The following is a 22383-nucleotide window of genomic DNA, read 5'->3' as shown; positions in this document are numbered from 1 at the left end:
ACCTGACCCCCCGCCATGACTTCAGCCTCCCAGATCAAGGCCCCACAGGGACCCACTGAGCTCTGCCTCTGTGGCCTGCAAGACCTGGAAATCTGAGGGTCGCAGGGCCTCCAGCCCCAAGCCCTCATCCATATAGCCAGGGCAGTGGGGTTCTCTCAGCTGAGGAGCCCCTGGAAGGCAGATAGCAGCCTCAGGAAGCTGAGTCCATGTCCCAGGGATTGCCCGGAATATCCATATTGCATTGTAACCGTTGAGACTCCATTGCTGGAGGGTGGGATTTGGGGAGGACTTCTCTGAGCTGAGTGGGCCTGGGGTGATATCGGTCCCCCATCAGTGCTTGGGGCTTGTCTGGAGCCTCAAGATTGTCTGGAGGGTGCACGACCGGCAGCGGGACAGCAGAACCCCCCCACCCCCGTCCCTCCCCGTCCTTCCCCTGGAGACTCAGGGCCCAGGTGGACTTCAGGAGTGGGGCAAACGAGGGGCTTGGGCACCGCTGGGCAGCATGGATGCTGGTTTGCGGCTTGTCTGGGCCCCTGCATGTCCCGAATCTTCCCGCTGAGACATGGGTCTGAGGGGAGGGTGCCTTCTGCTGCTGCCTGGGGTAGGGGGTTCAGAGGCATTGAACACTCCCTGTTTGTGGAGGTGGGTGAAGGTGGGGGCACTGCCTGCTGTGCCCACCCTGAGCTCCTCCTGGCAGCCAGCCTCCCACTCTGGATGCTGCCTGCTTTCTCTGGGTGCTGAGAAGAGCAGGACCACGTGTGCCCTGAAAGGCTTGTTCAGTGACCTCGCACACAGGTGAGGGGCTTACAGTAAACTCAGCCATTTGAAGTACATAATCTGATTGGTTTTGACATGGGTACACCCGTGAAGCCATCACTACAGTCGAGGCGATGAACGCAAATGTCACCCCCAAAAGCTTCCTCATGCCCCTATGTGGTCCCTCCCTTCCTCCCTCCCTCCCATCCTTGCCCCCATCCCCAAGCAACCAGCTTTTTGGCACGGTGGTTAGTTGCATTTTCTAGAGTTTTATATACATGGAATCACTTGGTGGGCACCTTCTGCATTTGTTTGCCGGCCACATCTCCCCCCGGTGAGGTATTGTCGTAAGTACACTGTGCTAATTTTTTTTTTTTTTCACAGCAACATGTGAAAGAGGATTGGCATGGTGGAGCTTGTGAAGGTGACTCGTGGAGGGGAGGGCATGGCCAGTAAGCAAACACAGAAGGTGTACATCACCTGAGTAAAATTCAGCACTCTTTGTTGCCGTTAGGTGCCGTCGAGTCAGTCCTGACTCATAGCGACCCTGTGTACAACAGAACAAAACATTGCCCGGTCCTGCACCATCCTCACGATCGTTGTCATGCTTGAGCCCATTGTTGCAGCCACTGTGTCAATCCATCTCATCGAGGGTCTTCCTCTTTTTTGCTGTCCCTCTACTTGACCAAGCCTGATGCCCTCCTCCAGGGACTGGTCTCTCCTCTTTGGCTTCTTTCAATCAACATAACTGTCTTGAGATTCATCCATGTTGTTGGGTGTATCGGTAGTTCATTGTTTTGTATCTGGCTGTGCAAGTAGACCACACATTGTTTAGTCACCTGTGAGTGGACATGGGGCTCTTTCCAGATGTTGGGCCTTACAAAGGAAGCTGCCATGAACATTTGTGTGCAAGGCTTTACATGAACATGTACTTTAATTTCTTTTAGGTGAATACCTAGAAGTGAATGGCTGGGTCATTTGGTAGGCATAGGTTTAACTATTTAAGAAACTGCCAAAATTTTCTAAAGCAGCTGCATCATTTTGCATTCCCACCAGCAGTGAGTGAGAGTTCCAGTTGCTCCACATCCTCGCCAACACTTGCTGTGGTCGGTCTTTCGGTGAATGAGAGTTCCAGTTGCTCCACATCCTCGCCAACACTTGCTGTGGTCGGTCTTTCGGTGAATGAGAGTTCCAGTTGCTCCGCATCCTCGCCAACACTTGCCGTGGTTGGTCTTTTTAATTTCAGTTATTCTAATAGGTGTGCGATGGTATCTTGCGGTTTTACTTTGCATTTTGTGTGTGACTAATGACGTTGAGCATTTTTGCCGTGGCTTGTCTGTCAACTGTATATCTTCTTTGGTGAAGTCTATTCAAATCTTTGGCCCATTTAAAAAAAAAAAAATGTTGGGTGGTTTGTTTTCTCATTGATGAATTTGAGAGCCCTATGTGTTTTGGAGCCCTGGTGGTTCAGTGGTTAAGAACTTGGCTGCTAATCAAAAGGTTGGTAATTCAAATCCACCAGCTGCTCCTTGGAAGCCCTATGGGGCAGTTTTACTCTGTCCAATGGGGTTGCTGAGTTGGAACTGACTCAACGGCAATGGTTTTTTTTTCTTTTTTTAGTGAATTTTGGACCCAAGTCCTTTATCAGAGATGTGCTTTGCAAAGATTTTCTCCCAGTCTGTGGCTCCCCTCTTTATTCTCATAACAGTGTCCTTTGAAGAGCAGAAGTTAATTTATTAATCTGTTCTTTATGGATTATGTCCTTAGTGTCATATTGAGCAGTCTTTGTCTAACCTCAGGGCACAAAGATTTTCTTCTAGTTTTGTAGTTTGGGTTTTACATTTAGGTCTGCGATCCAGTTAGAGTGGTTTCTGTACCAGGTGTGAGGCGTGGATGGGAGTTCCTTGGTGCTGGTGGCTTTCCTATCATCCCAGCACCGTCAGTTGGGAAGGCCATCCTTCTTCCATGTGTTGCCTCTGGGGGGCTGTGTGTTGACCCCCCCAAACATCTGCCCCTCCCATCACTATAACCACCTTATCTTTTCCTCTCATCTCTCTTTCCTGGCAGCCTATGGGATTACAGCTGACCTCACTGCTGGGAAAGAGGGGACCTGGGATTCGAACCCAGGACTCTCTGAACCCTGAGCCCATGTGGTTTCCAGGGTCTCTAGGGGTTTTTTGCAGATGCTCCACCCCCAGTGCTGCTCTGGTAAGTAGCACATAGACAGGGCTTCACTCTGTACACTGTCCTTTCTTGCCTTTCTTCCTTCTCCCCCTTCTTCCTCCTCCCTTCCCCTCCAGCCTTCTTCCCCTCCTCTTCCTCCTCCAACCTCCCCCTCCCCTTCCGCCTTCAGATGCACCTTACCCCACCCCCCTGCCCTAGACATCTCTCAGTCCTGGTCAATGATTTTGGAGCCTTGGGGCTCCTGGCCATGAACTTCTACTGTTCACCTACAGGAGACCAAAGGTGGGCGATTGAAGCATCTGCAGAGGGGGTGGGGCTCATGTCCCATCTCACTGCCAGGGACATGTAAGAGGTCTGCGCACAGCAGCATCTCAGACTCCCAAGTGCATATGTTTGTACATGTGTGCATGTGTGTGTGAGCATTGTGAAAATGTGTGTGTGTGGGTGTGAGAAAGACCCTCACTCACAGGAGGGCAGAGCTAGAAGGGGACCCATGGGATGGGGCACTGGTCAGAGACCTGGGCTCAGTCCTGCCTGGCTCTCTGCCTGACAGATGACCTTGGCCCAGCCCCTGGTCCTCACTGAGCCCCCTTCCTTGTCTGGGGGTGCCTGGGAGAGCTGTACCTTCCCTGCCACCCCCCGGCTTGTTTTAGGAACGAATGTGATGGTGCTGCGAGCTTAGCCAGGTGGACTGAGGGGGCCCTGACCTTGTGGAGGCCTCCCTGGGAGGACGGGAGGGGGTGACTTTCACAGTTCAGCACCCAGTCACCCGGGGCCCCCCCACCGGAGTACCTGAGGGACGTTGACAGAGTGACTTTTGGTGGGAGCGTGGGAGTGGGCTGGGCACCTAAAACACCTGTGTCACCTTTGGGGAAGAGCTACCTGCTACCCCGCCCGCGTCCCTGCCTCCTGACACTTTTGGCTGGAGGGGTCTGTCTCCAAGGCCTCACCCTCCCAGCCCTCTCCCCATCCCTGGTTTGCTGCCAGTCACTTTGTGATTGAACCCCCGGAATGTTCCTCGCCGTGGCCGAGGGGTGGCTGTCACAGGAATAGGAGAGTGGTGACGGGCCGAGCCTGGCCAAGGAGGTGCTTTACTTTTCATCCCTTTATTCCTACCTGTGTTTGCACAACCTGTAAAGCCGGGAGGAGGAATCGTGGCTGGGGCCTGTGTTAGCTTGGGGGCCCAGGTCGGGGGCCAGGGCTCAAGTGGGTCGGTGGCTGCTGTAGGGACTGACCGGAGCGTGGGTGGGAGCAGAGAGGAGGCCTCGTGCTTCTCATCCTGCTCTGGGCAGTGAGGCTGGCCCTTGGAGAGGCGGGGGAGGCGGCTCAGGGCGAGCTCCACGCCCTCCCCCGGGAGCAGCCTGTTTCCGGCTGTGTCTGTTGCCAGGTCCCAGCCCCTGCTCCTTGCTTGGTGTGAGGCAGACACTCGGGAACCTCATGTGGTCCAGCTAAGTGGGTGTGTGGCCCGATGTCACCCTGGCAGCTCTGGCCTTTGTGGGGATTATGTCCAGCCGGGTGTTCAGGTCAGGCACGCTAAGGCTGTTCAAGGCTGATGGATCATTCTAGGTCGTGAAGACGATGGGTGTCGTTACCGTGGCGTGGGCCTGGCACTGTGTGCAGGCGCTGGTCCGAGCCCGGTAGGTGGAGTTGGTCATAGGAACCTCGCCACAGCCCTACTTCAGCCTGACTTACAGGTGGGAAACCGAGGCACCGGATCCACAGCTAGCAAGGGGCAGCGCTGGACTGGAGCCCAGGCATGCGACTTCAGGAACAGCTGCCTTTTTTTTTTTTTAATGTGTGTGCTTAAATGTGCATTTTTAAAAATTATGGTAAAATATAGATGGCATAAAATTTACCATTTTATCCCTTTTAAAGTGGACAGTTTGGTGGCAGTTAGCGGATTCACGGTGTTGTGCAGCCACCACCTCTCTTTGGTTCCAGTACATTCCTTCACCCCAAAAAGAAGCCCCGTACCCCTGGGCCGGCACTCCCCGGTCCCCTGCCCTAGCCCCTGGCAGCCACCCATCTGCTTTCTGTCTCTATGCGTTTGTCCTGGACGTCTCGTATAATGGGAATCAGATGGCATGTGGCTTTTTGTGCTGGACTTATCCCACTCGGGAGGTGTGCAAGGTTCATCCGTGCTGTAGCGGGTCAGAGCTTCGTTTCTCGTTAAGGCTGGGTGATACCGTTGTGTGGATGGACCATGTTTTCTTTATCCACTCATCCATTGATGGACACCTGGGTTTTTGTACCTTTCAACTCTTGCGAATAGAGCTGCCATGAGCATGTGTGTGCAGGTTTTTGTTTAAGCACCTGTTTTCTGTTCCTTTGAGCATGTGCCTAGGAGTGGCCACTGACCAGAGCTGCCGGGGGCATCGCCAGGCAGCTGTTCCCGGGCGGGGGCCTCTTTGTGAACAATGCTTTCATAGGGAGCCTGGCCCCCTCAGACTTCCACACTCCGGGTCTGAGTGCAGCCACTGCTCCCCCTCTACGCCCACCTCAACCCTGTCTGCTGGGCCCCCAGGTTCTTCCAGCACTTCCTTTGTCGACGTCTGCCCAGCTCCCCACCAGAACGTCCCCCCATTTCTCCCGGATGAAGTCTGCTCTCTGATAAGAATACAAAGTGAAAGCAGCTCCCCCCCCCCACCAGGATGGAGGGCCTCTGGGGGCCCAGGCAGGAGGGAGCCAGACTCAGGCAGGACTGCCTGGCCGCCTGCTCAGCCACCACCCGCCTGTCCCCCATGGGCCGCCCTTTCTTGACACCGAACTTCAGGATCACCATCACAGCCACCGTGGCCTTCCTTCCTCCCTGCCGCTCCCTAGAAGCTTTGCTTCCACCCAGCGATCTTGGCCGTCTGCCTCACTGCTCCTCGGGGACCCACACCCCGGCCCCTCCTTCCTGACGCTCACCTCCGCTTCTCCCACTGCTTTCTCAGGGGACTTGCGCACTGTCCTCAGCCCCCCAAACAGGAACAAAACTGAGGACAGCCTGCCCCCCAAGTCCGCACCTCATCCTGCCGCCTTCTCTGTCCTTCCCTGGACGGCTGGCCGGCCTGCCTGGCAGGGCTGTCTCCACTCACCCTTCATCTCACCCAAAGCCTGTGTCTCAGAATCCATTCAAAAATCAAATCTTCACTGCCAATTTGAGCTCAGGTGTAGGCTGCTTATAAAAATCATAAAACCAAGTATGTTCACAATATACCAAACAAAAAAAACCAAACCCAGCGCTGTCGAGTCAATTCCGACTCATAGTCTCATAGCGACCCTGTAGGACAGAGTAGAACTGCCCCATAGAGTTTCCAAGGAGCACCTGGCAGATTCGAACTGCCGACCCGTTGGTTAGCAGCTGTAACACTTAACCACTACGCCACCAGGGTTTCCTCACAATATACAGCAGGTATATAATAGCAATTAGAGACGAGAAGGCTTTTTAACAACAGATTTAGAAAAGGTTTTAAATTTGACAGTGATTCATAAAAGTATATTCCAACAAATTTGAAAAGCTTTGTAAAATGGGTGTTTATTTGGGAGAAGATATCAAATTAAAATCGAATTAGGAAAAAGTAGCACATCTCAGTAAGTATGGGATGAACTCGAAACATCGGAGTCTCTGCCACTGGCCTGGAATGTGCCGGAAAGCAAGGCAGACGGAGGGCTGGGTGCCCACTGGAGCAGCCTGGCAAAATGCCCATGGGAGACTCTGGATGCTGGCTGTGTGGTCACCGTGCTGTGTTTTCATTCTGTATATTTGGAAAATTTCAAATGCGAGATTAAAAAGTATTAGAAAATGATTTTAAAAATCATTAAAATGATTTTTAAATCTTTTTCTTAGCTCCAGAAATGCCCCAGGGCGAGACAACCCCCCTACCTTCCCAGCCTTGGGGTCAGGCGTCCACCCACTGCCCAGTGAGCTGTGCGGCCTGATGGGCAGGCTGCCCAGCGTGGTGTGTAAACGTGATGCTGATGTGAAGACCTGGCAAAGATAGCCAAGAAAGAGCTACAGACTAGTCACATGTACAGACATAGATACAGAAAACCCTAAATAAAATAAAGAGCAAGCTAAATCCAGTACTACGTTCAGAACGATCACGTGCAAAATAATGCTAGAGATAAAAATTATGCCCAAAAACCAAACCCAGTGCCATCGAGTCAGCTCCAACTCATAGCGACCCTATAGGACAGAGCAGAACTGCCCTATAGAGTTTCCAAGGAGCGCCTGGCGGATTCGAACTGCTGAGCCTTTGGTCAGCAGCCGTAGCATGTAACCACTGCACCACCAGGGTTTCCAATGGATTATAGCTCATGAAATAAAATAAGAATCCAAGAGGCCATCCTGACATATGTGCGTGTGTGTATGTATCTAGAAGAGAGACAGTGGTGGTTCAGGGGTAGAATTTTCGCCTTCCGTGTGGGAGACCCTGGTTCAGTTCCCAGCCAATTCCTTCCCTGCACAGCCACCACCCGTCTGTCAGCGGAGGCTTGCATGTTGCTACGATGCTGACCAGGTTTCAGCAGGGCTTCCAGACTGAGATGGGCTGAGAAGAAAAGCCTGGCGATCTCCTTCCAAAACTCAGCCAATGAAAACCCTGTGGATCACAACGGTCCGTCCGATTTGTAACCGATCACGGGACGGGCACCGGACCGGGCAGCGTTTCCACGGCAGCTAACAACACCACACACACACATATATGAGGGAGCAGGGCAAACGTGTCCTTGCAGTTGGATGCCAGCTAACCAAGGGGAAGGCAGGATGGGGCTGGAAAGTCAGCAGCGGGTGCCCCAGTACTACGGAGAGAAGAGTCACTCTCCGAGTACCTTCCGGCCACGTACTTACTAACTATAAAGGGAAAAACAGTAACTTTCCGGGGCGAAACCTGGCAGACGCCACCTTAACCAAGTGGGACAGGCTAACTCCTGGTGCCTCCTGAGGGGGCGTCCTGAATCCAGTGTGTTCCTGCATCTAAACGTGAGGAAGCATCAGACAAACCCCAAGTGGGAGACACGCTACAGAGTAACTGGCCTGAGCTCATTGTCATGGTCAAAAAATGCAGAGAGTAGGGGACACTGAGTTTCTGTTAAAAGGAACCCCGGGGGCACAGTGGTCGAGCGCTTGGCTGCGAACCTAAAGGTCTGCGGTTTGAATCTACTGAGGGCGAAAGATGTGGCGGTCTGGTAAAGATTACAGTGTGGGAAACCCTGTGGGGCGTTTCTGCTCTGTCCCCTGGGTCGCTGTGAGTTTCTGTGAAGGGCGGTGGAACATTTGGAAACAGGTGATTTTCGCAGAGTGTGATGAACGTAACCAGTGTCGCCGAACTGTGCCCGTAGAAACTGTTGAGTTGGCTAATGTTTTGTTATACGGTCGCGTGTCACTTAACGTCCACAACACGTTCTGTTAAATGAGACGTTATGTGATTTGGGTGTGGCGCGAACGTCATCTTATATACTGAGCAAAGCTTCGTGGGATACGTTTTGTTTCACTTCCAAATCGATACTTGTCCTTTGCCTCCTGCTGCTGCTATCACTGGCGCTGCTTTTCCTGCACCCATGATGTGCTTCACGGTAATACTTCCCACAGATAATGCTACAACTCTCAAGAGACGAGCAATACGCGAGATTGAATGCTGCTGCCCAGGGGTCAAAGCGTACTGTTATATGGTGAACTTTTTACTGTAAGTAAGGAAAGCCCGCGTTAAAATAATGATAGAAAGCACAGTAAGCACGTGAGGCAGGAGCATAAGCGTTTATCACGGCCGTCGAGATGTATGTGTTGTAGGTGACATGCGTGCTGTGTGTGTTGTAGGTGACATGCGTGCTGTGTGTGTTGTAGGTGACATGCGTGCTGTGTGTGTTGTAGGTGACACGCATACTGTGCCATTATACCCCTGGCAACACCATTGCCTTGTATACAGGAGACTCGAGACACACGTGTGTGTGCGGCAAGCTGTTGCGTTCGCTACGTCCAGTTCCGTCCACCACATCCCATTCTCCTGTTGGGATTTCTGAGCCCTCTCATAACCGTGTGGCAACACACACATGTATCGGTTGGACGTTGCCCGAATGGAAGTTACGTGGCACATGACTGTATACATTTTTTACCACAATTTAAAAAACGCAAAGGAAGACTGAAGACCTCTCCGGAGTAAAGGAGACCAAAGAAACGGGATAAGTAAATGGAACCCATGATTCTGGCTGGACCCTGAGCTGGGAAAACGAGAGTACCAAAACCATGGTTGGGATCATCGGTGACGTCCAAATCTGGGCCCTGGGTGAGATAACGAGAATCGGTGCCCGTTTCCCGATTTTGACCACTGAGCTGTGGTTATTTATAGAAGGGAATGTCTTTGTTCCTAAGAATATACACTGAGGTAGTTATGGCAAAACAGGCGTGGTGTCTCCAATCAACGCTCAAAAGAAGAAGGTGACAGTGGGGGAGGGAGAGGGAGCGCGGTAAAGCAGGAAAAACGCCAGCGTGAACCACTGGTGAGTCTCGGCCGACAGTGCTTGGGGGTTCTGCGGACTATTCTGGTAGCTTTTCGGGGAGCGTGAAGTTACGTTGCCTAAGTGAAAAGTCGCTGCCCGTAACTGCACGAGGGCAGAGCCTCTTGCTTGGATGGACACACACTGAAAGGACACCTGGCATCGCCGGCCCCCAGCAGAAGCACGTGGGGGCGCCCGTAGCTGCCGGGAAAGCTGCTGGTTATCTCCTGGCTAAGTCATACCGAGATGTTTTTAGATTAGTTATTCTGATGCCAAAGCTCAGGGATGCTCGTCATGGAACGTTTAGAAATTTTGAAGAAGAAAGTTACTCATCGTTCTATGTCCTGTAGTTGCCTGCCATTGGGGTATTTCCTCCCAGTCTCTCTCTTTCTCTTTTTTTGGTCAATTTTTATGTGTGTGTCTTGGTTGTCTACTGCTGCTGTGACAAATACCACAAGTGGGGGGATTTAACAAACAAATTTATTTTCTCACAGGTTAGGAGGCTAGAAGTCTGAATCAGGGCGCTGGCTCTAGGGGTAGGCTCTCTCTCTCTCTGTGTCTCTCTCTCCCTCTCTGTCTCCCTCTCTGTCTCCGTCTCTCTCTCTCTCTGTCTCTCTCCCTCTCTGTCTCTCTGCGTCTTTCTCTCTCTGTCCCTCTCTCTCTGTCTCTCTCTGTGTGTGTCTCTCTCTCTGTGTCTCTCTCCGTCTCTCTCTCTCTCTCCGTCTCTCTCACTCTGTCTCTCTCCCTCTCTGTCTCTCGGCTGTGGGGGAAGGTCCTTGTTTCTTTTCAGCCTCTATCTCTTGGCTCCTTGGTGATCTTCCTGTGGCATGGGGGTCCCTCCCTTCTTACCTGCTTGTTTAATCTCTTTTACATCTCAAAGGAGATTGACTAAAGAAGCACCCTACCCTAATATTGCTCATTTAGCATAACAAAGAAAACCCATTCCCAAATGGGATTACAACCACTATAGGAGTTAGGATTCAGGGCACGTATTTTGGGGGGATGAAATTCAATCCATAACGGTGTGCACCGGGGACCAATCCCTGCCGAAGGGCATCATGCTTGGTGAAGTAAAGGGTCAGCGAAAAAGAGGAAGACCCTCAACTAGATGGATTGACATAGTGTCTGCAACAATGCGCTGAAATATAGCAAGAACTGTGAGGGTAGTGCAGGACTGGGCAGCATCTCATTTGTTGTACACTGGGCGGCTCTGAGTCAGAGCTGACTCGACGGCACCTAACAACAACATGTGTGGATGTATGTATGTGTGTGCATGTGTTTTTTCTAGGTTACCGTGTGTATGTGTGCCTGTGAGTGAGGGCATGTGTGCAGGCCCACAGCTAGACCACCCCCTCCCAAGCTCTGCGGCCATTTGCTTAACCCATATGTACCTCAGTTTCTTCATCTAGGAAATGGGTATAGTGAGAGTGCTTGCCTTTCATGGTTGTTTTGAGAATTAAATGAGCCCCTTGTACAGTGTACATGGGTTAGTGCCAGCTCAGAGGAAGCACTCAGCAGAGGTAGCTGCTAATATCACGTGTGTTACGTGTCGTCTCCTGGGCACGTTCGTGTAAATGATTGGTGAGACGGGCTTGGTGCTGGAAAACTCTTTTGCATCTTTTTATCATTTGAGGTAGCGGGAGTGTTTCCGCCATCATCTGTTCTTCTGTCAAATCAGGAATTTCAGCGGCTGGATAGTGATTCTGGTTAGGTTATTGAACGTAACTTAATCCACTCTTTCTCTTTTGTTGACAACTGAGTTATTTCCTCTTTTGCTCTTATAAATAGCCCTGTGATGCAAATCCTTCTACGTTCATTTTTGCCGGGAACTCAGATTATTTCCTTGGGACACATTTGAAGGAGAGAGCCAACAAGACCCGAGGGTCTCCATGTTTATGTGCCTCTGACACCTTCAGCCAATCTGCCTTCCGCTTTGACGCTAGACACTTTGTTGTGGTTGTTAAGTGCTGTCGAGTTGGTTCTGACTCATAGTGACCCTAGGTATAACAAAACGAAACACTGCCCAGTCCTGCGCCATCCTCACAATCGTTGCTATATTTGAACCAACTGTTGCAGCCGCTGTTATTTCTTTTTTTCGCTGACCCTCTACTTTACCAAGCATGATGTCCTTCTCCAAGGACTGGTCCCTTCTGATAACATCTCCAAAGTACGTGAGATGAAGTCTCATCATCTTCGTTTCCAAGGAGCACTCTGGCTGTATTTTTTCCAAGGCAGACTTGGTCGTACTCTGGCAGTCCATGGTATATTCATTATTTTTCACCAATGCCATAATTTAAAGGCATTATCCTAGTCATCTAGTGCTGCTATAACAGAAATACAAGTAGATGGCTTTAACAAAAAGAAATTTATTTCTTCACAGTAAAGTTAAAGTAGGCTAAAAGTCCAAATTCAGGGTGTCAGCTCCAGGGGAAGGCTTTCTCTCTCTGTTGACCTTCTCATCAATCTTCTCCCAGACTAGGAGCTTCTCCAGACAGGGACCCTGGATCCAAAGGGTGTGCTTTGCTCCCAGCACTGCTTTCTTGGTGGTATGAGGTCCCCAACTCTCTGCTTGCTTCCCTTTCCTTTTATCTCTTGTAAGATAAAAGATGGTGCAAGCCACACCCCAGGGAAACTCCCTTTACATTGGATCAGGGATGTGACCTGAGTAAGGGTGCTACAATCCCACCCTAATCCTCTTTAACATAAAATTACAATTGCAAAATGGAGGGCAACCACAGAATACTGAGAATCCTGGCCCAACCAAATTGATATATACATTTTTGGTGGGACAGAATTCAATCCAAGACAGGCATCAATATTTCTTCGGTCTTCCTTATTCGTTGTCCAGCTTTCGCATGCAGATGAGGCAATTGAAAATACCATGGCTTGGGTTAGGCAAACCGTAGTTCTCAAGGCAACATCTTTGCTTTTTAACACTTTAAAGAGGTCTTTTGCAGCAGGTTTGCCTATGTCATTTGATTTTTTGACTGCTGCTTCCATGGGTGTTGATTGTGGATCCAAGTAAAATGAAATTCTTGACCATTTCATTGTTTTCTCTGTTTATCATGATGTTGCTTACTGGTTCAAATCTTGGTTTCTAAGTGCCATTCTACAACAAAAGGGACCAGGGTTCCTTGGAAACGCAGCTGACTTCAGAGCTGGGGCCAAGAAAATATAATTCAAGCCTGGGGCACAACACTCTCTCTAAAGCCATAAAAAGTTTTATCACGAAAACCTTTGGCCATTTTTATAAGGCAAAAATGCGATTGTTATGTGTCCTTGAGTTGATTCTGACTCATAGCAACCCTATAGGACAGAGTAGAACTGCCCACAGGGTTTCCTAGGCTGTGATCTTTACGGGAGCAGATTACCAGGCTTTTCCTCCTGTGGAATGGCTGGTGGGTTAGAACCGCTGACTATTCAGTTAGCAGCTGAGTGCCAACTGTTTGCCCCATCAAGGGACCACCAGAGCCCCTCCCCCCACCAAAAAACCCTGTTGTGTTGAGTCAATTTTTGACTCAAAGTGACCCTGGGTGACGGGGCAGAATTGTCCCTTAGTGTTTCCTGGGCTGTAAAAACTCTATGGGGCAGTTCTACTCTGTCCTATAGGGTCGCTATGAGTCAGAATCGACTCGATGGCAGTGGGTTGGTTTAATCTTTATGAGAGCAGATTGCCCAATCTTTTCTGCCACGGAGCTGCTGGGTGGCTTTGAATCACCAACCTTTCTGTTAGCAGCCGAGCGCTTAACCGTGGTGCCATCGGGGCTCCTTAAGGCAAAAATAGCACCTCCTTTTTAAATAAAAGGAGCCCTGGTGGCGCCATGGTTAAGTGCTCGGCTGCTAACCGAAAGGTTGGCGGTTCAAACCTACCACTGCTCAGTGGGAGGAAGATAAGGCAGTCTACTTCTGTAAAGATTACAGCCTTGAAAATTCTGCGGGGGCAGTTCTGTTCTGTCCTATAGGGTCGCGATGGATTGGAATCTGTTTGACGGCGACAGGTTTTTAAATGAGATCCCCACATTGCACTCAGCTGCCCCTACTCCCCAGTCCCCTCTGGTCCGTGACATTTTCTCCCTCTTGTCTTTCGTGACCTTGGCATTTGTGGCAAGTACTGGTCAGCTCTTTTTTCAAATGTCCCTTGATCTGGATTTGTCTGATGTTCTCTTGTGATTAGATTGAGATTATGAGTTTTTGGCAGGAACACCACAGACGCAGCCATGTTCCGAGAAGTGCCTCATATCAGGGCCATGACGCCTCTGGGTCTTGGTACTGAGTATTTTGACCTTGATCTTTTGATGGAGGCGGTGTCTACGGGTTTCTCCACTGTGAGTTTACTGTTTCCCCCTCACCTGGAGGGAGATGCTTTGAGAAACTGCAAATACCTTGTTTCTCCTCAAGCTTACACCCACTGATTTCGGCATCCACTGGTGGGCTTGCTACAGTTATCTAGCAGGGTTTTCCACTTCCCTGTCTCCTTCTGCAGTATTCATTGGAACTCTTCTCTAGGGAGATTTGTCCCTTCTCCCTCATTTATTTATTCAGTAGTTTATTTGTTTCAGTGTGGTCTCTAGGATATTTACCACACTCTATTTTTTTTATGGGTTGTGACCAATACTAGCGTATCACATTGTCTCCGCTTTAGATATTGGGAGCTCCTTCAGGTGGGCTCCTGTCAACAAGCCCTGTCTTTTTTTCTGAGCATGTCCTTACTTTCTGCTACCACAAGATGCTCCAGGCTCAACTTGTATTTTCCTTGCCTCAGTTCTGAAATCAGCCACATCTCCAAGGAACTCTGGCTCCTTTTGTTGTACAGTGGCTCTTAGAAACCAAGATCTGGGTACTAGGTGTGCTCATTGTTACTGGGGTGTCACTGCTTCTAGGCCTTCACATGGGATAGATCTAGGGAACATGTGTGCCCATGAACCCATCTCCCACTCCCCCATACAGCTGCACATATTTTCACGTCTGCCTACCTGTGCATCAATGTTAATGAAGACACAGAATCATACTGGAGTCTTCCAAGTCCAGTCCGGCACCGCAGGTCCATTCTAGCCTCCCCTTTCCTTACTGAACATCTTTCTTTAATAGTGAGAACCTGGCTTTCCATATGTTGATTATGTATACAACCCTAGTAGACCCAGAGGTTGTTACAGAGTTGCTATTCCACACCCTCTCTGGAGAGGCACAGTGTTTGTGCTGAGTTCTTCCTCTCTCCTTAGCCTTACAGTATGCAGTCAAAATGCCGTTTTCCACAGTTACGTGTTGTTGTGGGCCGTTGAGTTGATTGCAACGTACAGCAGCCGTAGAGGACAGAGCAGAATTGCCCAGTAGTGTTTTCTCGGCCGAAATCTTTACAGGAGAAGATCACCAGGTCATCCTCCTGTGGAGCCACTGGGTGGGTTCCAGCCACCAATCTTTCAGTTAGGAGCTGAGCCCTTAACCACGGTGCCACCAGGGCTCCTTCCAAAGTTTCTTGGGGTATGTCTTTTCTGCCCCACCAACGTCAGTGTGCTGTGATTATATCATTTACTTATAATACCTTTGTTTTTATTTGTTACTGTTTGTGTTCTATTTTGGGTGCCCCAACATCCTGGTTTGACAGAATTGATAGAATACTAATTGAGATGTTTCAGCAAATGGATGCAGTGCTGGAAGTGCTCACTCACCTATGCCAAGAAATTTGGAAGACAGCTACCTGGCCAACCGACTGGAAGAGATCCATATTTATGCCTATTCCCAAGAAAGGTGATCCAACCGAATGCCAAAATCATTGGACAATATCATTAATATCACACAATATACTGCAGCAGTATATCGACAGGGAACTGCCAGAAATTCAAGCCGGATACAGAAGAGGACGTGGAACCAGGGATATCATTGCTGATGTCAGATGGATCCTGGCTGAAAGCAGAGAACACCAGAAATATGTTTACCTGTGTTTTATTGACTATGCTAAGGCATTCAGCTGTGTGGATCATAACAAATTATGAATAGCATTCCAAAGATTGGAAATTTCAGAACACTTAATTGTGCTCATAAAGAATCTGTACATAGACCAAGAGATAGTTGTTCAAACAGAACAAGGGGATTATGCATGGTTTAAAGTCAGGAAAGGTGTGTGTCAGAGTTGCATCCTTTCATCATACTTAATCTATATGCTGAGGAAATAATCCGAGAAGCTGGACTATATAAAAAAGAAAAGGGGCATCAGGACTGGAAGAAGACATGGTAGCAACCTGCGTTATGCAGATGACACAACCTTGCTTGCTGAAAGTGAAGAGGACTTAAAGCACTTACTGATGAAGATAAAGACCACAGCCGTCAGTATGGATTACACCTCAATATAAAGAAAAAAAAAATCTCAGAACTTTACCAATAAGCAACATCATGATAAACAAAGAAAAGGTTGACTTTGCCAAAGATTTCATTTCACTTGGACCCATAATCAATGCCCATGGAAGCAGCAGTCAAGAAATCAAAAGACACATTGTATTGGGCAAATCTGCTACAAAAGACCTCTTTTAAAAAAGTGTTGAAAAGTAAAGATGTCACCTTGAAGACTAAGGTGTGCCTGACCCAGGCCATGGTGTTTTCAATTGCCTCATGTGGATGCGAAAGCTGGATGATGGATACGGAAGACTAAAGAAGAATTGATGCCTTTGAATTGTGGTGTTGGTAAAGAATATTGAATGTACCATGGACTGCCAAAAGAATGAACAAATCTGTCTTGGAAGAAGTACAGCCAGAATATTCCTTAAAAGTGAGGCTGGACACAAAGGCATGTTTCTTAGGCCGGGTTCTCTAGAGAAGCAAAACCGGTAAAGTGTATAAATATATATAGCTACGGAGAGAGATTTATATCAAGGAAATGGCTCACGTGGTTGTAGAGGCTGGAACATCCAGAGTCCGTGGGTCAGGATGGAGGCTTCTCCTCATGCACGTAGCCACAGGGGCTGGCAAATCCAAGATTGGCAGGTCGGAGAGCAGGACTGTTGTTCACAGGCTGTGAAAATCAAAGAATTCCAAAGATCAATAGGCAAGACTGCAGATAAGGTGCTAGCTTAAATCCCAAGAACTGGAGGTCAGACGAACAGTAGCCAGCTGCAGGATCCAGAACAAGAAAAATCCCACAAGCCTTGCTAGAATATCCCCTGATATTCAATGCAGGTCACACACCCAAGGAAACTCCTTTTCAACTGATTGGCTACTCACCGCAGATCCCATCATGGAGGTGATCACGTTATATCATATCTCATCGTGGAAGTGATCACATCATAGGACAGCCAAACCACTGAGAATCATGGCCCAGCCAAGCTGACACACTACAGTAACCGTCTCAGCATGTAAGCATTACTGCGTCTTAAAGACTCAGAGCTATATACAAAAAAAGACTCAGAGGAATCCAACTCCCTTCTCATCCCTGCTCCTGGTTCCCAGTCCTCCCTTCCTCCCACCCATCGCTCCCCCTCCACACAGCCCTGCAGACTACCAGGCTCTGTAGTTTCTGGTTTAACCTTCCTGGGTTTCTTTTGCACAAATGAGCAAATACCTGTGTGTTTTCTATCATCCCTTCATACCCACAAGAGGAGAAGCATGCCGTAGATTCTCTTCTGAGTTTGCTTTTCTCTCTTAACCATGTACCGTGGAAATCACTCCATCTCATCTCACTGAAATCTCCCATATTCTTTTTCACCGCTGCATAGTACTTCCCGGTGTGGGGGTGCCATAGTTTATTCAGCTACTCACAACAACAACAACTCTCCTATTTATGGGCAATGGGGTCGTTTCCAATATTTTGTAGTGACAAACAAGCTGTGATGAATGTTGTTGTTAGGTGCTGTCAAGTCGGTCCCGATTTATAGCGACCCCATGTACAACGAACAAAACGCTGCCTGATCCCGCACCATCCTCACAATCATTGCTATGTTTGAGCCCATCATTGCAGCCACTGTGTCAGTCCATATCACTGAGAGTTTTCCTCTTTTTCAGTGACCCCTACCTTACCAAGCATGATATCCTTTTCCAGGGAATTGTCCCTCCTAATAACATGTCCAAAGTACGTGAGACAAAGTCTCACCATCCATGCTTCTAAGGAGCATTCTGGCTGTACTTCTTCCAAGACAGGTTTATGTTCGTTCTTTTGGCAGTCCATGGTATATTCAATATTCTTCACTAATACCATAATTCAAAGGCATCAATTTCTTCTTCGGTCTTCCTTATTCATTATCCAACATGCATACGAGGCAATTGAAAATTCCATGGCTTGGATGAGGCACACTTTAGCCCTCAAGGTGACATCTTTGGTTTTCAACACTTTAAAGAGGTCCTTGGCAGCTGATTTGCCCAATGCAATGCATCTTTGATTTCTTGACTGCTGCTTCCATGGCTGTTGATTCTGGAGCCAGGTAAAATGAAATCCTTGACATGATGTTGCTTATTGGTTCAGGTGTGGGGATTTTTGTTTTCTTTATGCTCTGGTGGTGTAGTGGTTAAGTGCTACAGCTGCTAACCAAGAGGTCAGTAGTTCGAATCCGCCAGGCGCTCCTTGGAAACTCTATGAGGCAGTTCTACTCTGTCCTATAGGGTCGCTATGAGGCGGAATTGACGGCCGTGGGTTTGGTTTGATTTTGGTTATGCTGGGGTGTAATCCAGACTAAAGGCTATGGTCTTTGATCTTCATCAGTAAGTGCCTCAAGTCCTCTTCACTTTCAGCAAGCATGGTTGTGTCATCTGCATATCACAGGTTGTTAATGAGCCTTCTTCCAATCCTGATGCCCCATCCTTCTTCATATCATCCAGCTTCTTGGAGTATTTCCTCAGCATACAGATTGAATAGGTATGGTGAAAGGATACAACCCTGACTTACACGTTTCCTGATTTTAAACCACACAGTATCCCCTTGTTCTGTTTGAACAGTTGCCTCTTAGTCTATGTACAGGTTTTGCATGAGTGCAATTAAGTGTTCTGGAATTCCCATTTGTCACAATATTATCCATAATTTGTATACTCCACGCAGCTGAATGCCTTCAGGTAGTCAATAAAACACAGGTAGACATCTTTCTGGTGTTCTCTGCCTTCAGCCAAGACCCATGACACATCAGCAATGATATCACTTGTTCTGTGTCCTCTTCTGAATCCAGCTTGAATTTCTGGCAGTTCCCTATGGATGTACTGCTATACGCGTTTTTGAATTGTCTTCAGCAAAATTGTGTTTTTCTGTGATATTAATGATATCATCCCATAATTTCTGCATTCTGTTGGCTCATCTTTCTTTGGAATGGGTACAAATATGGGTCTCCTCCAGTTGGTTGGCCTGGTGGTTGTCTTCCAAATTTCTTGGCATAGTCAAGTGAGTGCTTCCAGCGTTGCATCCGTTTGTTGAAACATCTGAATTGGTATTCGTCAATTCCTGGAGCCTTGTATTTTGCCAATGCCTTCAATGAAGCTTGGAATTGTTCTTCAGTACCATCGGTTCTTGATATACGCTACCTCCTGAAATGGCTGAACGTTGACCAATTCTTTTTGGTACAATTACTCTGTATTCCTTCCATCTTCTTTTGATGCTTTTGGCAGAGTTCAACATTTTGCCCATACCAAAAAAAAAAAAAGTCAAAGCCAGTACTATCGAGTCAATTCTGACTCATAGCAACCCATATAATCCTTCAGTACTGCAAATCAAGGGTTGAATTTTCCCTTCAGTTCTTTCAGCTTGAGAAACGCTGAGCGCGTTCTTCCCTTTTGGTTTTCCATCTCCAGCTCTTTGTACATGACATTATAATACTTTACTTTGTCTTCTCGAGAGGCCCTTTGAAATCTTCTGTTCAGCTCTTTTACTTCATCATTTCTTCCTTTTGCTGTAGCTACTCGATGTTCAAGAGCAAGTTTCAAAGTCTCTTCTGACATCCATTTTGGTCTTTTCTTTTTTTCCTGTCTTTTTAATGATCTTTTGCTTTCTTCATGTATGATGTCATTTCACAACTCGTCTCGTCTTTGGTCGTTAGTGTTCAATGTGTCAAATCTATTCTTGAGATGGTCTCTAAATTCAGATGGGATATACTCAAGGTCCTACTTTGGTTCTTGTGGACTTGTTCTAATTTTCTTCAGCTTCAGCTTGAACTTGCACATGAGCAATTGACAGACTATTCCACAGTTGGACCCTGGCCTTGTTCTGGCTGATGATGTTGAGGTTCTCCATCGTCTTTTTCCACAGATGTAGTCGATTTGATTCCTGTGTATTTCATCTGGTGAGGTCCATGTGCATAGTCACCATTTATGTTGTGGAAAAAGGCATTTCCAATGAATAGGTCATTGTTCTTAATAAGATTTTATTGGGTTCCTTTCTATCACCAATGTCATATTTTCCAACTACTGATCCTTCTTTTTTGTTTCCAACTTTCACATTACAAACACCAGTGATTATCAATGCATCTTGATTACATGTTTGATCAATTTCAGACCACAGAAGTTAGTGGAAACTTCAGTTTTCTCATCTTTGGTATTAGCGGAGCCCTGGTGACACTGTGGTTAAGACAATAAAAAAATGCATATGCCAAACACTGTCAGGAACAGGACAATAACCTCATGCCTACAAGGCAGACCAGATAATATGACTATTCAAATTTACACACCAACCACTAATACCAACCCAAAGGTCAGCAGTTAGAATCCTCCAGCCACTCCTTGGAAACCCTGTGGAGCAGTTCTACTCTGTCTTATAGGGTTGCTATGGGTCAGCATTCACTCAATGGCAACAGGCTTTTTGGGTTGGTATTAGTGGTTGGTGTGTAAATTTGAATAGTCATATTATCTGGTCTGCCTTGTAGGCATGAGGTTATTGTCCTGTTCCTGACAGTGTTTGGCATATGCATTTTTGTATTGTTAGAAGTATGTAAATTCCTAGCAATTCAAATGCTGGATAGAAAGCCAGGTGGGTATGTAGTTTGGATAGGTGTGACCGAATTTCCCACAGAATGGTTGGACCAGTTTGCCTTCCCATCAGCAGAGCATGAACAGGCCTGTTTCCCTCAGCTACGCCAACAGAGTGTCCAATAGCTGGTCATCACACGTGTATTTTTTCCAGCCTCACAGCTGAGAAATGACGTCTCAGCATTGCTTTAATTTGTGTTTATCTAATTATAACTGAGTTTGAATTTTTTACATATCTGAGGGTCAATAGTATGTACATACATATATATGTATATACACACAATCTTATGGGTAGAATTGTGTCCCCCCTCCAAATATAGGCTGAAGTCCCAGCCCTGTTACCTGTGAATGTGACCTTGTTTGGAAAAGGGTCTTTTTTTTTTTTTGCTAATATTTTATTTTGTTTTTGGTGAAGGTTTATGCAGCAGTTGTAATGGACTGAATTGCGTCCCCCCAAAAATATGTGTCAGCTTGGTTAGGCCACGTGTAGTTGTCCAGGGTTCCTGCCCCTGAGAAGCTCCTCAACCAGGGGAAGACTGAGGACAAGGACCTTCCTCCAGAGCCGACAGAGAGAAAGCCTTCCCCTGGAGCCGATGCCCTGAATTTGGACTTTTAGCCTACTTTACTGTGAGGAAATAGATTTCCCTTTGTTAAAGCCATCCCCTTGTGGTATTTCTGTTACAGCAGCACTAGATGACTAAGACAGAGTTTGGTACCAGGAGTGGGGTGCTACTCTATCAGATACCTAAAATGTGGAACAGGTTTTGAAACTGTGAAGGGATAGAGGAGCAGCAGCGACAGAGGGCCAGCAGCAGCAGAGAACCTGCAGTGGCAGAGAAGTGGCAACAGCAGAAAACAAGAAGTAGCAGGATCAGGATACCAGTGTGAGAAGGCGCTAGAGCTGACCCATGGAGCGAGAGAGCTGAGTGATATGTGTAGGAGGCTTCCTGGTGGAGTAGGATGCTTCCGGGCACTTATTGGTGGAGCTACAGAGCTTTGGAACACTTGTCCCAGGAGGGCAGATGCGGATGTGAGGCCTGAAGAGCCGGGAGGCCAAGAAACCATGAAGCAGAAGCTGAAGAGGCAAGGAACACAAGAAGCTGAGCTGCCTCAGTCTCAAAAGGTATGGCCATGGCCTCAGGGGTTTCAAAAGGTGGACCCATAGCCTCTGGTGTTTCTAAGGGTGGAGTTGCCACTCAGATGGACTAGGAGAATGGTGCGCCTAAAGCCAAGGGAGCAGGGTTGCTGTCCCAGTGGGACTGGAAGGCGGAGCTGAAGCCCAGGGCCAAGGGGCCTTCACTCAGAATCCAGAGAGTGTAGCCAATACCTAGAGTCTGGAGGGCAGTGCTGTTGTGTGAATGGTCTCAGAGAACAGAGGATTATTTTCAGAGCCTTGAGAACTAATGTAATGTGTTCTGCTGACTTGCTTGGTGCCTGTTATGCCTTCTTTCCCTTCAGTTTCTCCCATTTGTAATGGAAACGTCTAGCTTGTGCCTATTCTGCCATTGTACCTTTGGAAACAGATAACTTGTATTCTAGATTTCATAGACATAGAAGAATTTTCGGATTTTGGACTTGGAGTTAAGACTTTTGCTATGATGTGATGGGGTGAATATGTTTTGCACGTTGCAAGACATGAATTTTTGGGGGCCAAAGGGTTGAGCGTAATGGATTGAATTGTGTCTCCCCAAAAATGTGTGTCAACTTGTTTAGGCCATGTGTAGTTGTCCTCTATTTTGTGATTTTCCTGGTCATAATCTCTGCCTGTGGTTAAAAGGGTCACTCAGGCCACCTCCTTGATCCAAAAGGGAGTTTCCCTGGGGCGTGGCCTGTACCACCTCTTATCTCTCAAGAGATGAAAGGGAAGCAAGCAGAGTTGGGGACCTCATACCATCAAGGAAGCAGCACCAGGAGCAGAGCGCATCCTTTGACCCGGGGTCCCCATACTTGAGAAGCTCCTTGACCAGGGGAAGATTGAGGACAAGGACCTTCTTCCAGAGCTGACAGAGAGAAAGCGTTCCCCTGGAGCTGATGCCCTGA

The 22383-nt window shown here is 48.0% G+C and overlaps 1 protein-coding gene across 9 annotated transcripts in view; it reads left to right on the top strand.

Annotated features, from left to right (window-relative positions):
• KCNQ1 (potassium voltage-gated channel subfamily Q member 1) overlaps positions 1 to 22383 on the top strand; it is a 363159-nt gene that overhangs the window by 14036 nt on the left and 326740 nt on the right. Inside the window, exons 1-2 of one of the 9 annotated variants that reach the window (XM_049892819.1) lie at positions 1152 to 1982; positions 2824 to 2964. The exons of 7 other annotated variants lie outside the window; for them this stretch is intronic. The gene's annotated coding sequence lies outside the window, so the exon portion shown is untranslated. Of the gene's footprint in view, positions 1 to 1151; positions 1983 to 2191; positions 2965 to 22383 lie in introns of those variants that run through there. One more of the 9 variants, XM_049892818.1, reaches the window with a different exon arrangement.

This window comes from Elephas maximus, chromosome 7, assembly GCF_024166365.1.
Source record: "Elephas maximus indicus isolate mEleMax1 chromosome 7, mEleMax1 primary haplotype, whole genome shotgun sequence".
NCBI classification, from domain to species: Eukaryota; Metazoa; Chordata; class Mammalia; order Proboscidea; family Elephantidae; genus Elephas; species Elephas maximus.
The sequence above is the reverse complement of the archived record's forward strand: the minus strand, read 5'-3'. Positions and strand labels throughout refer to the sequence as shown.